Genomic DNA, 16,958 nt, shown 5'->3' on the forward strand with positions numbered 1-16,958 from the left:
TATGTACTAAAATTATAACAGCAGATGATAATCTCTAAATACACATTTTTAAGTACTGTATTTCCTTCCTTTTAGTCGTGTCTATCCAATGTTAAATACGGTGCAAAATTTCTTTTTTTAAAACAGGCCCTGGTTTAATCCTGTTCAATATATATAGTTGCCATTTGTTTAATGAAATTCTCCTGAACAAATTGTTTACCTTCTTGCGTTTTTAAAAAATTAATCGCATTATTTATAGTCTGCCTTTCTCACTGAGACTCAGTTATGCAGTGTGGATCAAAGACATTTCATTAAAACATGTAACGGGTACATACCTGCGAATTTGCAAAGATTTAAAAAAACCCTGCCGAAATCCAATATAGAGCTGAAGAAATTCTGAAACAGAGCATAAGCAATTCTCTCATAAGCAACACAGGAACTATCCAATAGGGTCGTACTTATAGCAATAGGAGCGGCGCCTATATCCTGTGATACCTACGGGCCTGCCTCCCTCCGTAAGTTCCTCCATGGCAACATTGCTCATCGGAACGGTCTCCTACAGGTGCCACCCTGCACATGGGCGAAATCAACAGCAGCCTGCACATGGACTTTCTCTGTGGTGGCCCCTACCCTGTGGATGGCCTGCCTGAGGTCAGTCCTAACTCTCCTAGCTTCCTGCAAATGATGCAAAAATGAATTATTCAAAAAGGCTTTTGTGTTGCAGGGAGTGGGTCTCGGATGCTTTGCTAATGAGTTCGGGACCATAGACTTCACCCATGTTGCTTTATGTACTACCTGTTGTCTTAAATACGTGCTCCTATGAGCTGCTTGTGCTTCATGTTGTCTAATGTCAGTCCCAGAATTGCTTATATTCTCTTTCAGCATTTCTTCAACTCTGTATTAGATCCTTGCTAATGCCATGTCTTTGTAAGCTTGCATTTATTTACCCTGTGGCATTGTTTATCGAAATGTCCTTGAAATTGACTGTACTACACTGTGTAATCCGCCTTGAGTCTCAGCGAGAAAGGCGGACTATAAATGGCATAAATAAAATAAATTTCCCACCAATGCTTTAGGAAAGCAGATATCTTTACGGGTTAGTTTATCCTCTTTTCTGTTGATAGACTTGCAGCTGACTTCTTAATAACATTTTTGCTTTTTGTCTCCTTCCTAAAGTTTTCAATTACAGCAATCCCAGGATCATGCGGGCTTTTGCTACTTCCTGTACAGTTTTGAAAACTGAGCATTGCCACAATATGAGAAGGAAGGAGCTGGTGTGTTTTGTCAAAGTAGAGACTCTGAAAGTAATTTAACGAATGCTCAGTTTTATTAAACATATATGCTGAAAGCAACCACCTCAGGCAAAATCTGCCTGAGACACCCTTGTAACAACCTTATAAAGAAACACCCTTTTACATCATTGGCTGTGAAGGAAAAACACTTGTTGCTGGGCTCCAAGCAGAGAATAAACTGCTAAATCACATGGCCTGGCTAAGTAACATTCTTGCTTGCTGCAATGCCTGCTCCCCGATTCACTTTGACAGTTTCTTACACCTTTGGCAGGGCTTTGAGGCTGGCAGTACCACACTAGCAATGGTTCCTGGCATATAACAAGACATGTGCATCGTTTTCATCTAATTTCCCCTAATGCATGTATTTGTCGAGAATTTTAAAATATCTCTATGCATTTTTTAAGCCATGTGTCACGCGATAACTGGCCTTAAATCAAGCCCCGATTTGTTTGTTTAAGGGTAGGCACTTCTTTTGGGTTTTGTTGAAGTTGCCTATATCCTGGTTACAAAATCGTTGTTTGTAGTCTGGCATTCAGATGGCATTGTTCTGATAATATGCAATGCCTAATTTGTAAGTATTGAGAAGCTCGTATGGAGCCCACCCCTCCTCCTTGTTTTATAACAAAGAAAGATAAAAACTTCCTTTGCTGGAGTACCCCAATATGGAGTGCCCCCCTACCTGGAAACTGGTAAAAGAGTTCTCCCAAAATTAAAAGTGATCTCCAGATGACAAAGATCAGTTCCCCTGGAGGAAATAGCTGCTTCCGAGGGCGGGCCACAGGGTTGCCAAGTCCAGGCTGGGAAATTCCTGGAGATTTTGGAGGTGGAGCCTGGAGAGGGTGGGATTTGAAGAGGGGAGGAGCCTCAGTGGTGTGTAACGCCATAGAGCCTACCCTTCAAAGGCCTACTAATCCAGGTCAGGGCATAGTTAGGTTATTTCAAAGACATCTGACAGAGACGCTCAAATGAAGGATCTTACAGTTGTGAATACACCTGCAACTGCTAGGGAGACAGAAAACACTTGTGTATGAGACCACACCGAAAGTAAGTCACTTGAGCATCCCCAGGAGAATTAGCCGTGTTAGCCTGTAGTGGCAAAATAGTGTAGCACAGTGTAGCACATTACACCTGTGACACTGAGAGATCTCTGTCTTTTGGTGCTACACCTCTGAAGATGCCAGCTGGCGAAACGTCAGGAACTACAATGCCAAGACCACGGCAATACAGCCCGGAAAACCCACAACAACCATCGTTCTCTGGCCGTGAAAGCCTTCGACAATACATAGTCCAGTAGCACCTTTACGACTAACCAACTTTAATGTAGCATAAGCTTTCGAGAACCACAGCTCTCTTCGTCAGATGCATCGAAAGCTTATGCTACTGTAAAGTTGGTTAGTCTTAAAGGTGCTACTGGACTCTTTTCTATTTTGAGCATCCCCGTGTAAGATGTCTTGCGATGTCTCAGCGACAAAGGCAGACTGTGAATGAATGAATGAAAGAAAGAATAATAAATGGAATCCCGGGAGATCTCCAGCCGCCCCCTGGAGCTTGGCAACCGGCCGGGGCGGCTGGCTCTGCCAGAGGCCTTTCGGGGCGGGGCTGCGGGCCGGCTCTGCAGACGGGGCGGGCCGCCGCTCCCTCGCCCGGGGCCAGGAAGGCGCTGGGCGGGCCGGCCAGGGGAGCGCAGGAGGCGGCGTGCCAGCTGCGCCTCCCGTCCGGAGAGCCTCGCCAAGCCGCAGCGCCCGGATCGCCTCCGCGCCCAGGGCGAGCCGGTGGTCGCAGGAGGCCGAGCGCCGTCCCCTCCGCGCCTCTCCTCTCCTCTCCCGCGCCGGGTGATGCGGAAGGCCGAGCGCTGAGGCTGCGGCGCAGAGGCGGTCCCGCCGCACCTTCTTCCCCTCCCGGCTGCCGAGGGCGCCCCAGTTCGGCTGGAGCTGCAGGCGAGGCGAGGCGCGGCCGGGCCAGGTAAGGCGAGGGCAGGTGCGTCTTTGCGCGCCCCGGGCGGGCCAGGGTTGAGGCGTGCCAACCTCCAGGTGGGGGCTGGAGATCTCCCGGAATTCCAACTGATCTCCAGGCCAGAGATCACAGCGTTGGGGGGGAGGGTCTCTGTGGCATTATAACCCGCTGAGGTCCCTCCCTAGGGCCCACCCCCCAAATCTCGAGGAATTCCCCAAACTGGAGCGGGCAATCCTACCAGGGGCTGCCGCTGAGGAGGTGCCCTAGACGCTGCCGGGCGAGGGGCCCCCCAGGCTCCAACTGCAGCAAGAGGTCCGCAGCGGGATCGGCGCGCAGCCCGCCCCGCAGGCTCCCGGCGCCAGGTGAGTGCCCGGAAGGCGCTGGGCGGCAGGGGGCTCTCCCGGGCGGCTGGCGAGGGCAGGGCTCCCGCAGAGCCGCGTGCCTCTTCCTGGCTGGCGAGAAGAGAGACGTGGCGTTCCCCAAAGCCAGGCAGCCTGGGTGGAGGACGGGTCTCTGCACCTTTCCCTCAAATCCCGACACGGCTGCGATGCCCAAGCTGGGGTTTTTAATTTTAAACGCGTTGCAAATTCGCATTTATTTATTAGGTTTCTGCACCTTTCTGTAAAACCCCAAGACAGCTGATGCCGAAGCTAGGATTGTTTAAAATTTTAAAACCTTTGCAAAGGTGCATTTATGTACCCTCTTACCTTTCCGCACCTTTTATAAAATTCCCAAACAGCTGATACTTAAGCTAGGATTTAAAAAAAAAATTAAATCTTTGCAAATATGCTTTTATGTGCCCTATTATGATTCTACATCTGCTTATAAAATCCCCAAACAGCTGATACTTCAGCAAGGGTTTTTAATTTTAAAATCTTTGCAAATTTGCATTTATGCACCTTATTACCTTTCTGCATCTTTGTGTAAGAGCCCAAGACAGCAGCCCATTATTATTATTATTATTATTATTATTATTATTATTATTATTATTATTATTAAGATGCTATTCTGGAAGCCCAGAGCAGATTCCAAAATAAGAGCAGAATCAATGTGTGTGTGTGTGTGGGGGGGGGGTGCATAATGGCAAATTGGCATCCAAAATATTCTTGTGAATGCCAACAAGATCAAGCCTGGAGGGAGGTCTCATCCTGGCAAACGCGTTGTTGCCCTGTGCTGATTCAGAGATAGGAAGAGGCTCAGCTGAGTGAATGTCAAAAAGAGAAGGCGAGGATGTTGGAGCGAAGGGCTTGCCCTCTCTTTGCCATACAGGGTTTTTTGCAGGCTGGGTGAGGGTGGTGGAGAATTAGGTTTTGTATGGGTTTAGAGCAGTGTGTTGGGGCGCTCCATCGGTTACCGAGCCAGCCTCAGGCTTTATGCTTTCCGGCACCCCTCTGCCTTCTCTCCGGAGTTTCAAATTTCAGCCTATTGGTGGAGAGTTTTGTGGATACCATGGACAGCCAGAAAGACAAATAAGTGGGCACTAGATCGAATCAAGCCTGAATTCTCCTTAGAAGCTAAAACGACAAAACTGAGGCTATCGTACTTTGGTCGCATCATGAGAAGACAGGATTCGCTGGAAAAGTCAATAACGCTAGGAAAAGTGGAAGGCAGCAGGAAAAGAGGAAGACCTAAAACGAGATGGCTGGACTCAATCAAAGAAGCCACGTCCTCCAGTTTGCAGGATCAGAGCAATTCTCTTAACGATGGGACGTTTTGGAGGTCATTTCATTCATAGGGTCACCGTAGGTCAGAGGCAACTTGGTGGCACATCACATACGCATCCTGTCCTCTGAAAGCCCTGATGTTGGACACCACTGTTTGTTCCTGCACTGAGGGCCAAGCTACAAGTGACAAATGACACTTGAACGGCAAGTGTATTCCTCCCTTTCACTTGCCCTCCACTTGCGCTCTACTCAATCCACTTGCCGTTCAAGTGTCATTCCTCACTTGTAGCTTGGCCCTGAGGCACTCTGCTTGTGCCCTGGCATGGCAAAGTGCCTTCAGGGCAAAATCCCAAGCAAGTCAAAGGAAGCCCTACTCACTTTCTATAGTGGGGCTTCCACAGCGGCCCTTTGAGGTAGGCTGGGCTGAAAGAGAGAAAGAGAGAGGTTACCCAATCAGCTTTGTAGCGAGAGTAGGGATTTGCACCCAGGTTTCCCGCGTCCTACTCTGAGACTCAAACCTGTATAGCCACAGCCTTTTTGTTGTTGAATTCTTTTGACTTTTAAAAATCGTTGAATAGCAATGGTTGGCTTTTGTGCATCGCTTGGGCCTTTGTAGACTTCCCTAATATATATGTATAATAAGTAGATATGCAGCATCCTCTGAAAAGTGGAATGCTAAAAGTTCCACGGCCCTGCCAAGCCACCCCTGCCGTGCATCTCTTTGGCTGTATCCACCCAAACCGCTTTGTATCTAGATCAAGATGGGTAGCCGTGTTAGTCTGTCTGTAGCAGTAGAAAAAAAGAGCAAGAGTCCAGTAGCACCTATAAGACTAACAAAATGTATGGTAGGGTCCAGGGCTTTTTTTCAGCAGGAACGCGGTGGAACGGAGTTCCAGAAACTCTTGAAAATGGTCACATGGCTGGTGGCCCCGCCCCCTGATCTCCAGACAGAGGGGAGTTTAGATTGCCGTCCGTGCCGCTCAGCGGAGGGCAATCTAAACTCCCCTCTGTCTGGAGATCAGGGGGCAGGGCCACCAGCCATGTGACTATTTTCTCCGAGGGCAACCCACTGAGTTCCACCACCTCTTTCCCCAGAAAAAAAACCCTGGTAGGGTCTGAGCTTTCGTGAGCCACAGCTCACTTCTTCAGATCTGAAGAAGCGAGCTGTGGCTCCTAAAAACTCAGACCCTACCACAAATTTTCTTAGTCTTATATTTGCTACTGGGCTCCTGTTCTTTGTATGTGTTCCTTCTTGCAAAATTCCACAGGCATCCGGATGGCCTCTGATAGAGCGTGTTATAATTTTGGGGTGCTTGTGGACCCGTGTCTGCATCTGGAAGTGCGGTAAAGAGAACGGAGAGCTAAGTTTGGGGATGCCACCAAACCCCTTACTGACGTTGTTTAATAGCTTGATGGAAATACTAAGCAGCAAGGATGACCGAGGGAAGCCCTGGGGTTCCCTGCATTGAAGGGGCAGGAGAGTTTATTCTGTATATCTGATGAAAACTGTCCCTTCTCAGATGGAAACCAGTGGAGAACTGTGCTTGGAAGTCCTATCTTCTTTTCCAGTTGGTGTAATAAAATGGAGTTGTCCATAGTGTCCAAAGCTGCCAATCTAGTAAAACCAACCAAAAACCCCACCTGTAATCAGAGATCGTCCACCAGTGTTACTAATACTAATACATAATTCTGTCTGAAGTCAGTTTGAAATTGGGTGATGGACAGAGGTGCTGTTTGGGTCTTCTTCCCTTCTCCTACAAAGGCCAATCTGGAACTGGCCAGATCGTCTTTTGCCGGGAGGAGTTATTTCATTATCTTACTAGTGCTTTTTTTCACCGTTTTAGGAAAATTTCCCTCTACCCGAGATGTATTAATTATCCTATGGGAAGGAACCTTGATCTTATTCAGTCTTGATTTAATTATCCAGGAAGAACAAAGATCAGTTCACTGCACTGTGGCCGCTGTCCATATCTGTCAGGGAGAGTAATCGAAGAGTATCCAAGCAATACTGCCAAGATAATTTTTTGAGCGCTGCAGGAATTGTATCTGCCATAAATCTGGCATTTCGGTTTGGATAAAAAGATTGGCCAGAGCATCCTCAAGGCTCACTGGTTGATCGGCTGTGCTGGCTGTGCTTCGAGAAGTTCAGATCTAAATGTTAACAAAACCACCGTAAACCAGTTTGATGGAGAAGGTTTTGCTGGCAGAATGGTGGCTAGTAACATTTTCTTCGCTGTCATCTTTGCCCCTTTCTAGACCTGCAGATGGTCTTTAGGGCATAATCGGGTCTTCTTTGGTTGGAGTCCCCTGCCAAATAATAATAATAAAATAATAATAATAACATTCAATTTATATACTGCCCTTCAGGATGACTTAACACCCACTCCAAGTGGTTTACAAAGTATGTTATTATTATCCCCACAACAAAACACCCTGTGAGGTGGGTGGGGCTGAGAGAGCTAGAAGCTGTGACTGACCCAAGGTCACCCAGCTGGCTTCAAATGGAGAATCAAACCCGGTTCTCCAGATTAGAGTCCTGTGCTCTTAACCACTACACCAAACTGGCTCCTTCCAGCATCTCCCAACCCATTGGCCTCCAGGCTGCCCTTTAAACCATATGCTTGGAAAGATGTATCACTTCCCAAGAGCAAGATTTGAGTCCAGTAGCACCTTAAAGGCAAACAAGATTTCCAGAGTATGAGCTTTTAAGAATCAGAGTTCCCTTTGTCACTTCCTTAAGATTTGATGCCCAGCCCAGGTGGCGACCCTGGAGAAGTTACCCTTTGTTTTTTCTGCAGTTTTAGGCACATCTGGATGGTTAAGTCCCACTACCTGGCTAGGTGAAAAAGGCCAACCAATCTCCCCTTCTCCCTGCCCAATCCACCCCATAAAAATGTAGCTGTTTAGGAGACATGAGGAGGTTTAAAAAATACATACGTTTCTCAGATGTTTGTGCCATGTGGGCTAGAATAGGGAAGAGGAATCTAAATGGCATTTGTATTCCTGTCCCTCTGTGTGGCTGGGTGAAGTCAGAGAAGTGATGAAGCAAAAAGATTTTCACAGCGCTGAGCTCTGCTTTGATGCCAAGGAAGGACAATTCTGGATTTGGCTGCTGGTTGGCTAGTTGAATCTATTCCATCCTGCAGTATTTTTGATGACTTTTACATGATCGTTCTTCGGGTCTCTTAATGTGGGGCAGTTATTTGTAGGATGGTGATACAGAACGCAAAATTATTGATTTCTTTTTTACCTCTTTCAGTTACCTCTTATTAATGAAGTGTGAGTGGTGGTGGTGGGGGGGGAATTGTTGATTTGAAATGTGGTTGGTGATTATCAGTGTAGGACTAGAGATTCACAGGGTCTTTGTTTAAAATATGTGTCACCTTGCCTTTCTGGGATGCTCAAGACAGTTCCTATTTTCTAAAAAAGTGAAAATGATACACCCAAAATACGCTAAAATCCAGTGTAAAAGAATGGTTCTAGGGGATGGTTTCTTGGTTGGACCTGAACTTACGTTGCTGATTGTGGAGCAAAGACATAAACAGAACTTCTGGCTCAAGAATCTGCTGCTACGTGCTGGAAGGTTAAGTGGCTGGGTTGCGAATCAGCATTCTGCTGGTTTAAATCCCACCACTGCCACGAGCTCAGCAGGTGGGCTTGGGCAAGCCACTCTTCTCAGCCCCAGCTCCCCAGCTGTGTTGTGGGGATAACAACAACACTGGCCTTGTTCACCGGGCACTAATCTATCTAGAAGAGTGGTATATAACAAGCACAGTTTTTATTATTCTGGCTTCAGCCTTCCTCACCTGTGGGCACCCACAAATGGTACTTGATCTAGTTCCCCCCCCCCCTGATAATATCAGTTATCATGGGAGGGAGGGAGGGAGGGAAGGAAGGAAGGAAGGAAGGAAGGAAGGAAGGAAGGAAGGAAGGAAGAGAAAGCCCACCAGAAAGGCTACATCCGAGTTCCTTGCACAGCTCTGCAAGCATGTTTGCCATCTCTCAGTCCACCTTCTCAGCTTCTGTCATCTTTCACATATTTGCAGCATTCCTCCCTTTCTCTTAAAGAGCAAACAAGAGAACGGAAGACATCCTCCTGTATGCATCCCATTTCTTCAATCAGAACAAGTGTGTTCCAGGTAGAGGGTCTGCCTGGATCAGAACAATCAAGTTTCCCATCTGGTTTGTAGGGCACATAAGACCTCGGGGCATCCAAAGTGGCTGTTGTAAATTCACGTGTAAATCAAGACTCTTCCCCACCCGCCCCATGTAGCTAATCTCATGGATGCAACCAACATTGTATGAATCGAGATTAGTTTTTAGCCGTCCTGGCATAGTAGCCGTGTTGGGATTAAAGATGACTCTGTTTTGTTCATTTTTAGATACACAAAAAAACCCTGCAAAAATGCTGTATTAATTCTGTTGTGTTTCAGAGTCTCTCTACACAAGATGCCTCAGCATGTGTTCCTCTAGTGTAGGGAGACGCAATGTTAGCCAGGAAGCGTGGTTTAAAAAGACAGAGCTAGCGGAGATGGCTCCTCAAAGGGTTTGTTAATTTCAGCTTCAGCTCTGGAAGGTTCTGTCAATTTCACTTCTCCAGTCTAAAAATGTGCTAGGAAGCATAGTTTAAAAAGACAGAGCTGGAAGAGATCGCTTCTCAGAGGGTTTGTTAATTTCACGTTCGCCTCCCCAAAGGATCTGTCAATTTCTCCTCTCCAGTATAAAACTGTGCGGGATCGCAACCAAAGGGCAGCGAGGAATGGAAATGGGCAAAGCCTTTGCCCTGCCACTGGTTCTGTCTTTTTAAACTACCCTTCCCAGCTAACATTGCGTCTCCCGACACGTGTTCTTCACGTGTCAAATGTCTCATGTAGAGATACTCTTAGATTAATAGAGCTGTGCTTAAGTATTGGCTTTTTGTAAGAAATCAAAGAAAAACGACATCAGGGGTAGTGTTTTTAAGGGGATAAGCGGGAAGGATAACGGCAGCTGTGGCTTCCGGTGGCCCCTCCCCAACCATTTGCTTTTCCCTCCCATGATTCAAAGCATTTTTAGTTTGGCCAATAAAGTTTTGATAACCTTCTGAATGATTTCAGTGTCCAAATTACATAAATCAGAATATGATTCTATTTAGTGGGATATTTCATCTTTATGTAACTGATTAAAGCTTCCGCATGTACTGGTAGTTAGAATGGAGTGGGGAGAGAACCTGGGAAAACGTTAATCCTGATTTAATTCCGGTTCTGTTGATTAATCATACTGCAAAAGAGCAAATATATATATACATCCTTTTGCTCTGTTAGCAGAGTAGCTTAGTCAGCACAGCTAGGCGTGTGCATGCGTGCTGATGAGATGATAAATTTACACGGAGCCTGCGTTTGCTTAGTAAAGAAAATAAGAATCTGGAACTCCACTTAGGGTAGGAAAAAGAAAGATAGGATATAATTTATCTATCTAACCTGGGATGCTGGTGGGTGCAGGAAGCAGGGTGGCAAGATGGAGAGAAAGTGTGCAAGCGAGGGGGAAGGAGGAAGGAAGGAAGTCCCTGGGAGTAGCAATCTACAGATCAAAGGAATAGCCCCAGCAGGAGGGTGGGATGTATATACCCTGACCTCTCTACCTCTCTAAGGTAGAGGTAGTCCCCTGTGCAAGCACCGAGTCATTACTGACCCATGGGGGGACGTCGCATCACAACGTTTTCTTGGCAGACTTTTGTTATGGGGTGGTTTGCCATTGTGTTCCCCAGTCATCTACACTTTGCCCCCAGGAAACTGGGTACTCATTTTACCAGCCTCAGAAGGTTGGAAGGCTGAGTCAACCTTGAGCCAGCTACCTGAACCCGGCTTCCGCCAGGATCGAACTCAGGTCGTGAGCAGAGCTTGGGCTGCAGTACTGCAGCTTACCACTCTGCGCCACGGGGCTCTACCTCTCTGTCTCTATAGTATGTCCCCATTTGTAATCTGAACAGCAGAAGGTCTTTCACTCCTCACATGTTCTTTCATGCACTGTTCATCCCAATCCTTCCAGATACCCTTCTTTGGAAGCTACCACCCTCTGTGCCTTCTTTTTCTAAGTCTTGAAGAAAGCAGAGGACAGACATATAGACAAAAAAAGAGGGCATTAAAAATCCCCTCCCAAATGTTCTTGGAAGTTACAAATAGGCTGGCCCGGTGTTCAAGAAATGGAGGGTATGAGTTTGTCCCATGTCTGAAAGATGCAGAAGTCTGTACCAAGTCTTGTTTTTGACCTGGAGAGCCAATTTGGTGTAGTAGTTAAGAGCGGCAGGACTCTCATCCGGAGAGCCAGGTTTGATTCCCCACTCCTCCGCTTGAAGCCAGCTGGATGGCCTTGAGTAAGTCACTTAAGAACGGCAGGACTCTAATCTGGAGAGCCAGGTTTGATTCCCCATTCCTCCACTTGGAGCCAGCTGGGTGACCATGGGTCAGTCACAGCTCTCTCAGAGCTCTCTCAGCCCCACCCACCTCACAGGGTGTATGTTCTGAGAATAATAATAACATACTTGGTAAACCGCTCTGAGTAGGCATTAAGTTGTCCTGAAGGGCGATATATAAATCGAATGTTGTTGTTATTATTATTCATAGGACTAGGTGGGAAACCCCCTGCCACCATGTACGGTGGAGGACCGCTTGTAGAGAGGCAAGAGGGGAAGTGATGCTTCCATAGTGGCTTCCCCATGCGTTCGGTGAGCGTGGTTGTCTGTGCTTGGGGATTCCCTTCCTGGGGGAGTGGACATTTGTCACGGAGTTTGTACGGCTGTGCTGTTGGGCGCTGGCTCTATTTACTCTTCGTTCTGTTACTCCCGGAAGAACGAGTCACGATCACTTATTTATTCATTTAGCCAGAGGAGTTAGCCGTGTTAGTCTGTAGTTGCAAAACGGAGAAAAAGTCCAGTAGCACCTTTAAGACTAACCAACTTTATTGCAGCACAAGCTTTCGAGAACCACAGCTCTCTTCGTCAGATGCTTCTAATTTTAGCATATAAAATTGTGGCTGTTTGGCATAATTAACGGAATTTAAACCTCTTCGTTTTCTTTAAGAAAAATTGCAAGTTTACCAAATATCGGAGAAAGAGTTGCAAATGGTTGCGTCCTATGCTACCATAGCACATGTATCTTTCATTTTTTGTCATCTGAAAGGTAGGAAAAATAAAAGTTGAAGGTAGAAAACAAATTCTGGGGTAAATAGGCAGGACTTTTTTTTTCATGCACAGCGTTCCCCACACCCAGACTGAATGAAATGACTCAGCCTTTGGTAGCTGCTTGCCTCTTGCCTCTCAGAGCCAAGCTACAAGTGACACCTGACACAGGTTGGACACTTGTCAGCTTCCCTCAAGTTTTGATGGGAAATGTAGGCGTCCTGGTCTTGCAGCTGTAATGGAGAGCCAAGCTGTAAAACCAGACCGCCTACAATTCCCATCAAAACTTGAGGGAAGCTGACAAGTGCCCACCCTGTGTAAGGTGTCACTTATAGCTTGGCTTTCAGAGGCCCACTAGCTCTCGCCATGCAGGCCCAGCTGCCTGCCAGCTGACAGGGCGGTGGGTGTGGGCCCCCACCTTGCCAAAAGGTCTGTAAAGTACGTTCTGTAAGCACAGCACTTACATGTGTACAAGCTGTACATGGCCATGGCATGGAGTTCCAGGCCCTAGCACTGGCTCTTCCTCGCCCATCCCATGAGAGGAGGCTGCCGCCGGGCCTTTTGTTCTCTTTAACAATGACCACGTGAGATCTGGTTGTACAATTCTGTATGGAGCCAATTGCCGAAGTTGGGGGAATGGTGGTAGAATGCTCCAGCTGCAGTTCCCTTGCATTGGGCAGGAGGGTGGAACTACCCAGCCTACGAGGCCTCGTCCAACTTCCGCATCCTATAGGGTTGCCATCCTCCAGGTGGGGCCTGGAGATCTCCCAGAATATCACCTGATCTCCAGACAAGAGAGTTTAGTTCCCCTGGAGAAGACAGGATTTGAGTCCAGGGGCACCTTAGAGACTAGTAAGATTTTCAGAGTGTAAACTTTCAAGATTCAGAGCTCCCTTCTTGGGACACCTGGAGAAAATAGATGCAGAGGAGTTAGCCGTGTTAGTCTGTGGTAGCAAAATCAAAAAGAGTCCAGTAGCACCTTTAAGACTAACCAATTTTATTGTAGCATAAGCTTTCGAGAATCACAGTTATCTTCGTCAGATGCATGGTACAGAAACTGGTCAAATATAGAAGAGGAGGGGGGAGGAGGAGGGGAGGAGAGAGAAGATGCAGTTAGGGGGGGAGAGGGATGTAACCAAAACATTCCTTTGCTAGTAAATGTAAACATCTCCTCTTGGTATGGAGATTAATTGGCTTGTGTGAGGCTTCAAAGGAGTTTGCCGTGTCAAAACAACCAGACCATCCAATTCCAATGTAGTGTAAGCCTTCGATAACCACAGCTCTCCCCGCCAGATGCATCTGACAAAGAGGCTCTGGAGGGTGGACTTTATGGAATTATACCCCACCGAGATCCCTGCCCTCCCCAAACCCTGCCCTCTCCATGCCCTGTCCCCCAAATCTCCAGGAATTTCCCAACCCAGAGTTGGCAACCATAGGATCTTGTATTACCAAGTGGCTTGTGCAAGGTCACCCAGCACACGGGCATTCATGCACCGGCTTCAGATGCCTCCTGCACCGCACAGGCTCCGTCCTGATCCATCCTTTTGGTGGGCCTGGGTTTGACTGACTGCTGCTGTCTCTCTAGCTTAAGATCCAGAGGAGTGAGCCGTGTTAGTCTGTAGTTGCAAACTAGTAAAGAGTCCCGGAGTGCATTTAAGACTAACCAACCTTACTGTAGCATAAGCTTTTGAGAACCACAGCTCTCTTCGTGACAAAGAGAGCTGTGGTTCTCAAAAGCTTATGCTACAATAAAGCTGATTGGTCTTAAAGGTGCGACTGGACTCTTTATTCTCTAGCTTAAGGCTCTCTGCTCTTCCTCTCATCCACTCCCTTAATAAAACTGTAGGCCCAGAGGGCAACATTCATAGTATCCCTTTTCTGGATGTAGATCGTACCCTCTTTGCTCCTGGGCTTCTCTAAACATGGAAATGGCTGGGGGGGAGCTGCACAGGGATTTTGAAGGGTGCCATTTTTAGTACGGTTGCTTTAGACAAATGTTTTTTCTCCCAAAGGAGTGAGGTTTTCACATCTCTTTAATACTGATGCTCAGAATTCCAGCAGCGACTCAATCATATATGATGAACCCCGTTGGCTAAATGTATATCTTAAGTGCCTGAGCTAATGTAGGGCTGCTTTGGATATAGGGAGTGAAACAATACTGAGTTAGGGCAATGATACATCGAGTCCTGGACCCAATGGATTCCTCAGGGCTCTTTTTATGTTCTTACGACCGCTTGGCCTGAGTGATAGTAGGTCTCTAGGCTTTGGGGAAGAACTCCTCCCCAGTATAGGGCCTGGCAGAGATGTCTTTCCATTCAAAGCACATATCAGAGTCCAGTAGTACCTTAAAGACCTAAGAGATTTCCAGGGGATAAGCTTGCAAGAATCAAAGCTCCCTGTTTCAGATTCTATACCTTTCCTTTTATTGAGCCAAATCACTTAGTCCCATCAATTAAAATTTAGTCATCATAAAATCAGTAAAACCTCAATTCCCAAAGAGAATTAAACATTCAGGCTAAAATATCCCGATAAAATACACACAGTATAAAATAGGTAGTAAAAGGTCTGCTAATAGTAGGGATATCACTCAAGGTTCTACAGGCAGCTGATATCTGAGCAGAACCAGGGTTATCCACAGGTCCGGTGTGCCCATTGAGGCCGGGCTAATAGCCGCCTTGAGCGCTAAGGCGCCGGAGGGGGCACTGGCCCGGGGGCGGGGGCGTGCACCGCGGAGCTCAATTGCCCCATGCTGCTGTGCCCGGTCAGGAGTGCATGCTGGTGGCGGCAGCGCGGGGCAACTGAGCGGGCAGCCTCCCAGCCCTGATGCCCAGTTGCTCTGTGCTGCTGCTGCTGCCACCACTGGCACACAGCTGCAGGCCAGGCGCGGCAGGCAGCCGGGGCGGCACATGGAGCATCTGAGCCAGAGGACTGGGAGGATGCACACTGCCGCGCGCTGCCCCAGCCGTCTGCCGTGCCTTGCCCGTAGCTACTGCACCTGGCCAGGAGCGCGTGCTGGCAGCGGCAGCGTGGGGCAGCTGAGCAGGCAGCCTCCCATTTGGTTGCTCTGCGGGCCAGGCGCAGCCGGCAGCCAGGGCGGCCGGCTGCACTTGGCTCGTAGAGCAACTGAACGGGAGGGCTGGAAGCCCGCCCCCCGTGTGCCACCCAGCCCCTGTGTGATGACGTCACACGCAGTGACGTCATCCCGCAGTCCGGGCACGTGCCCTTAAGCTGGTTATCCAGAGAGATCTAGGAGCTGCCCACTGCTGACAGGATAATAAGAGACGGCTCAGTGTCTCTTATTGCACCAGATGCCCAGGTACACAGGCGGTCCAAGTATGGTAACTTGGCAAATCACCCCGTTAGCTCTGCAGTCGAAAGGGCATTTAGGCAGATCCTATACTATATTCGAAGAAGGAAGCTTGAACTCTTGAAAGCTTATACCCTGGAAATCATGTTGGTCTTTAAGGTGCTTCTGGGCCGAATCTTGCTCCACTGACTTTTAATGCATTCAGTTGTAGTTGCAAGGGAAAAAATAACAAGTCCTTGGTAAAGAAATTAGCAATAGAACCTGCTAACGTCTCAGGACTTCTGCCCTTTCTTAGGCTGCCCCGAGGCTGGAACCGGAAAGGTGGCTTTTGATGAATGTCTGTTTGTTACAGGGAGCCGAACCGGTCAGGTTGGTTGGAGGGCTGCATTCTCTGCTGTGGGAAGTCTGCCTAGAAATATGTGCGTCACTGTGTGTGTGTGTGTGTCTGTACTTGTGCATTATTTATTTATTTAGAAAAATGTTATGCAGCCTCTCCAGGAACCTACCCTCGGTGACTTACAAATCATAGAATCACAGAGTTGGAAGGGGCCATACAGACCATCTAGTCCAACCCCCTGCCCAGTGCAGGATCAGCCTAAAGCATCCCTGACAAAGATTCATCCAGCCTCTTCTTGAAAACTGCCAGTGAGGGGGAGCTCACCACCTCCCTAGGCAGCTGATTCCACCTTTGAACTACTCTGACCGTGAAAAAGTTTTTCCTAATATCCAGCCGGTACCTTTGTGCATGTAATTTAAGCCCATTGCTTCGGGTCCTACCCTCTGCTGCCAACTGGAACAGCGCTTTGCCCTCCTCCAAATGTCAGCCTTTCAAATACTTAAAGAGAGCAATCATGTCCCCCCTCAATCTCCTCTTCTCCAAACTAAACATTCCCAAGGCCGTCAGCCTTGGGAAAACAAAACAAAACCCAAATAAATAAAATATATTAAGTAAAACAAAACCCAAACAACTAAAATATATTAAGTAAAATCCAGCATATAAACCCTAGATCAGCATAAAAACATAGACCGTAAAACCATTACCGCTGGGATACTCCTGGAAAGACTGGCTAATCTAAATTATGGCTTTGGGTGGAAGCCTTTTTATTCTTCAACATAGGGATCTCATGGCTAGTTTTATTTACTAATTATATTTTTATCCTGCTTTTCTCCCTGGTGAGGACCCAAGCAGCTTACCAAAAACTATTTTAAAACAAATTTGCATTAAATAAAGTATAAAAAGATAAAAAGTGGTTGGTTGGTTGGTTGGTTGGTTGGTTGGTTGGTTGGTTGGTTGGTTGGTTGGTTGGTTGGTTGGTTGGTTGGTTGGTTGGTTGGTTGATAAAATTAGACAAGACCTCCTGGGTCAGTGTCCACCAGGCTAACCTACCTGGTCAATGCCACGGGCCATGATCCATAAGCCAAGAATCCTTCAGCTTCCCAGCTTCTCATCTTGCCCAAGTTATCAACCCGTGTTTCAAGCTGGTAGCCATCGTCCCTCAATTCCTCCTCCTTCTAAATTGGGTTGAAACCAGGGCTGAATCCACATTACCTCCGCGCGTCCCGGTGTTGCACTAAATGTTTGCTAAACACCCGGAAGTATAGCGTCT

The 16,958-nt window shown here is 47.5% G+C and overlaps 1 protein-coding gene across 2 annotated transcripts in view; it reads left to right on the plus strand.

Moving 5' to 3' along the window:
* The first annotated feature begins 2,913 nt into the window (after positions 1-2,913).
* The window catches only part of RAB3D (RAB3D, member RAS oncogene family), a 28,270-nt gene continuing 14,225 nt past the window's right edge, over positions 2,914-16,958 (plus strand). Inside the window, exons 1-2 of one of the 2 annotated variants that reach the window (XM_055003651.1) lie at positions 2,914-3,233; positions 3,410-3,586. The gene's annotated coding sequence lies outside the window, so the exon portion shown is untranslated. The remainder of the gene's footprint in view (positions 3,234-3,409; positions 3,587-16,958) is intronic. The other variant, XM_055003650.1, reaches the window with a different exon arrangement.

The sequence above is a fragment of the Eublepharis macularius genome, chromosome 19 (genome assembly GCF_028583425.1).
Source record: "Eublepharis macularius isolate TG4126 chromosome 19, MPM_Emac_v1.0, whole genome shotgun sequence".
In the NCBI taxonomy this organism is placed as follows: Eukaryota; Metazoa; Chordata; class Lepidosauria; order Squamata; family Eublepharidae; genus Eublepharis; species Eublepharis macularius.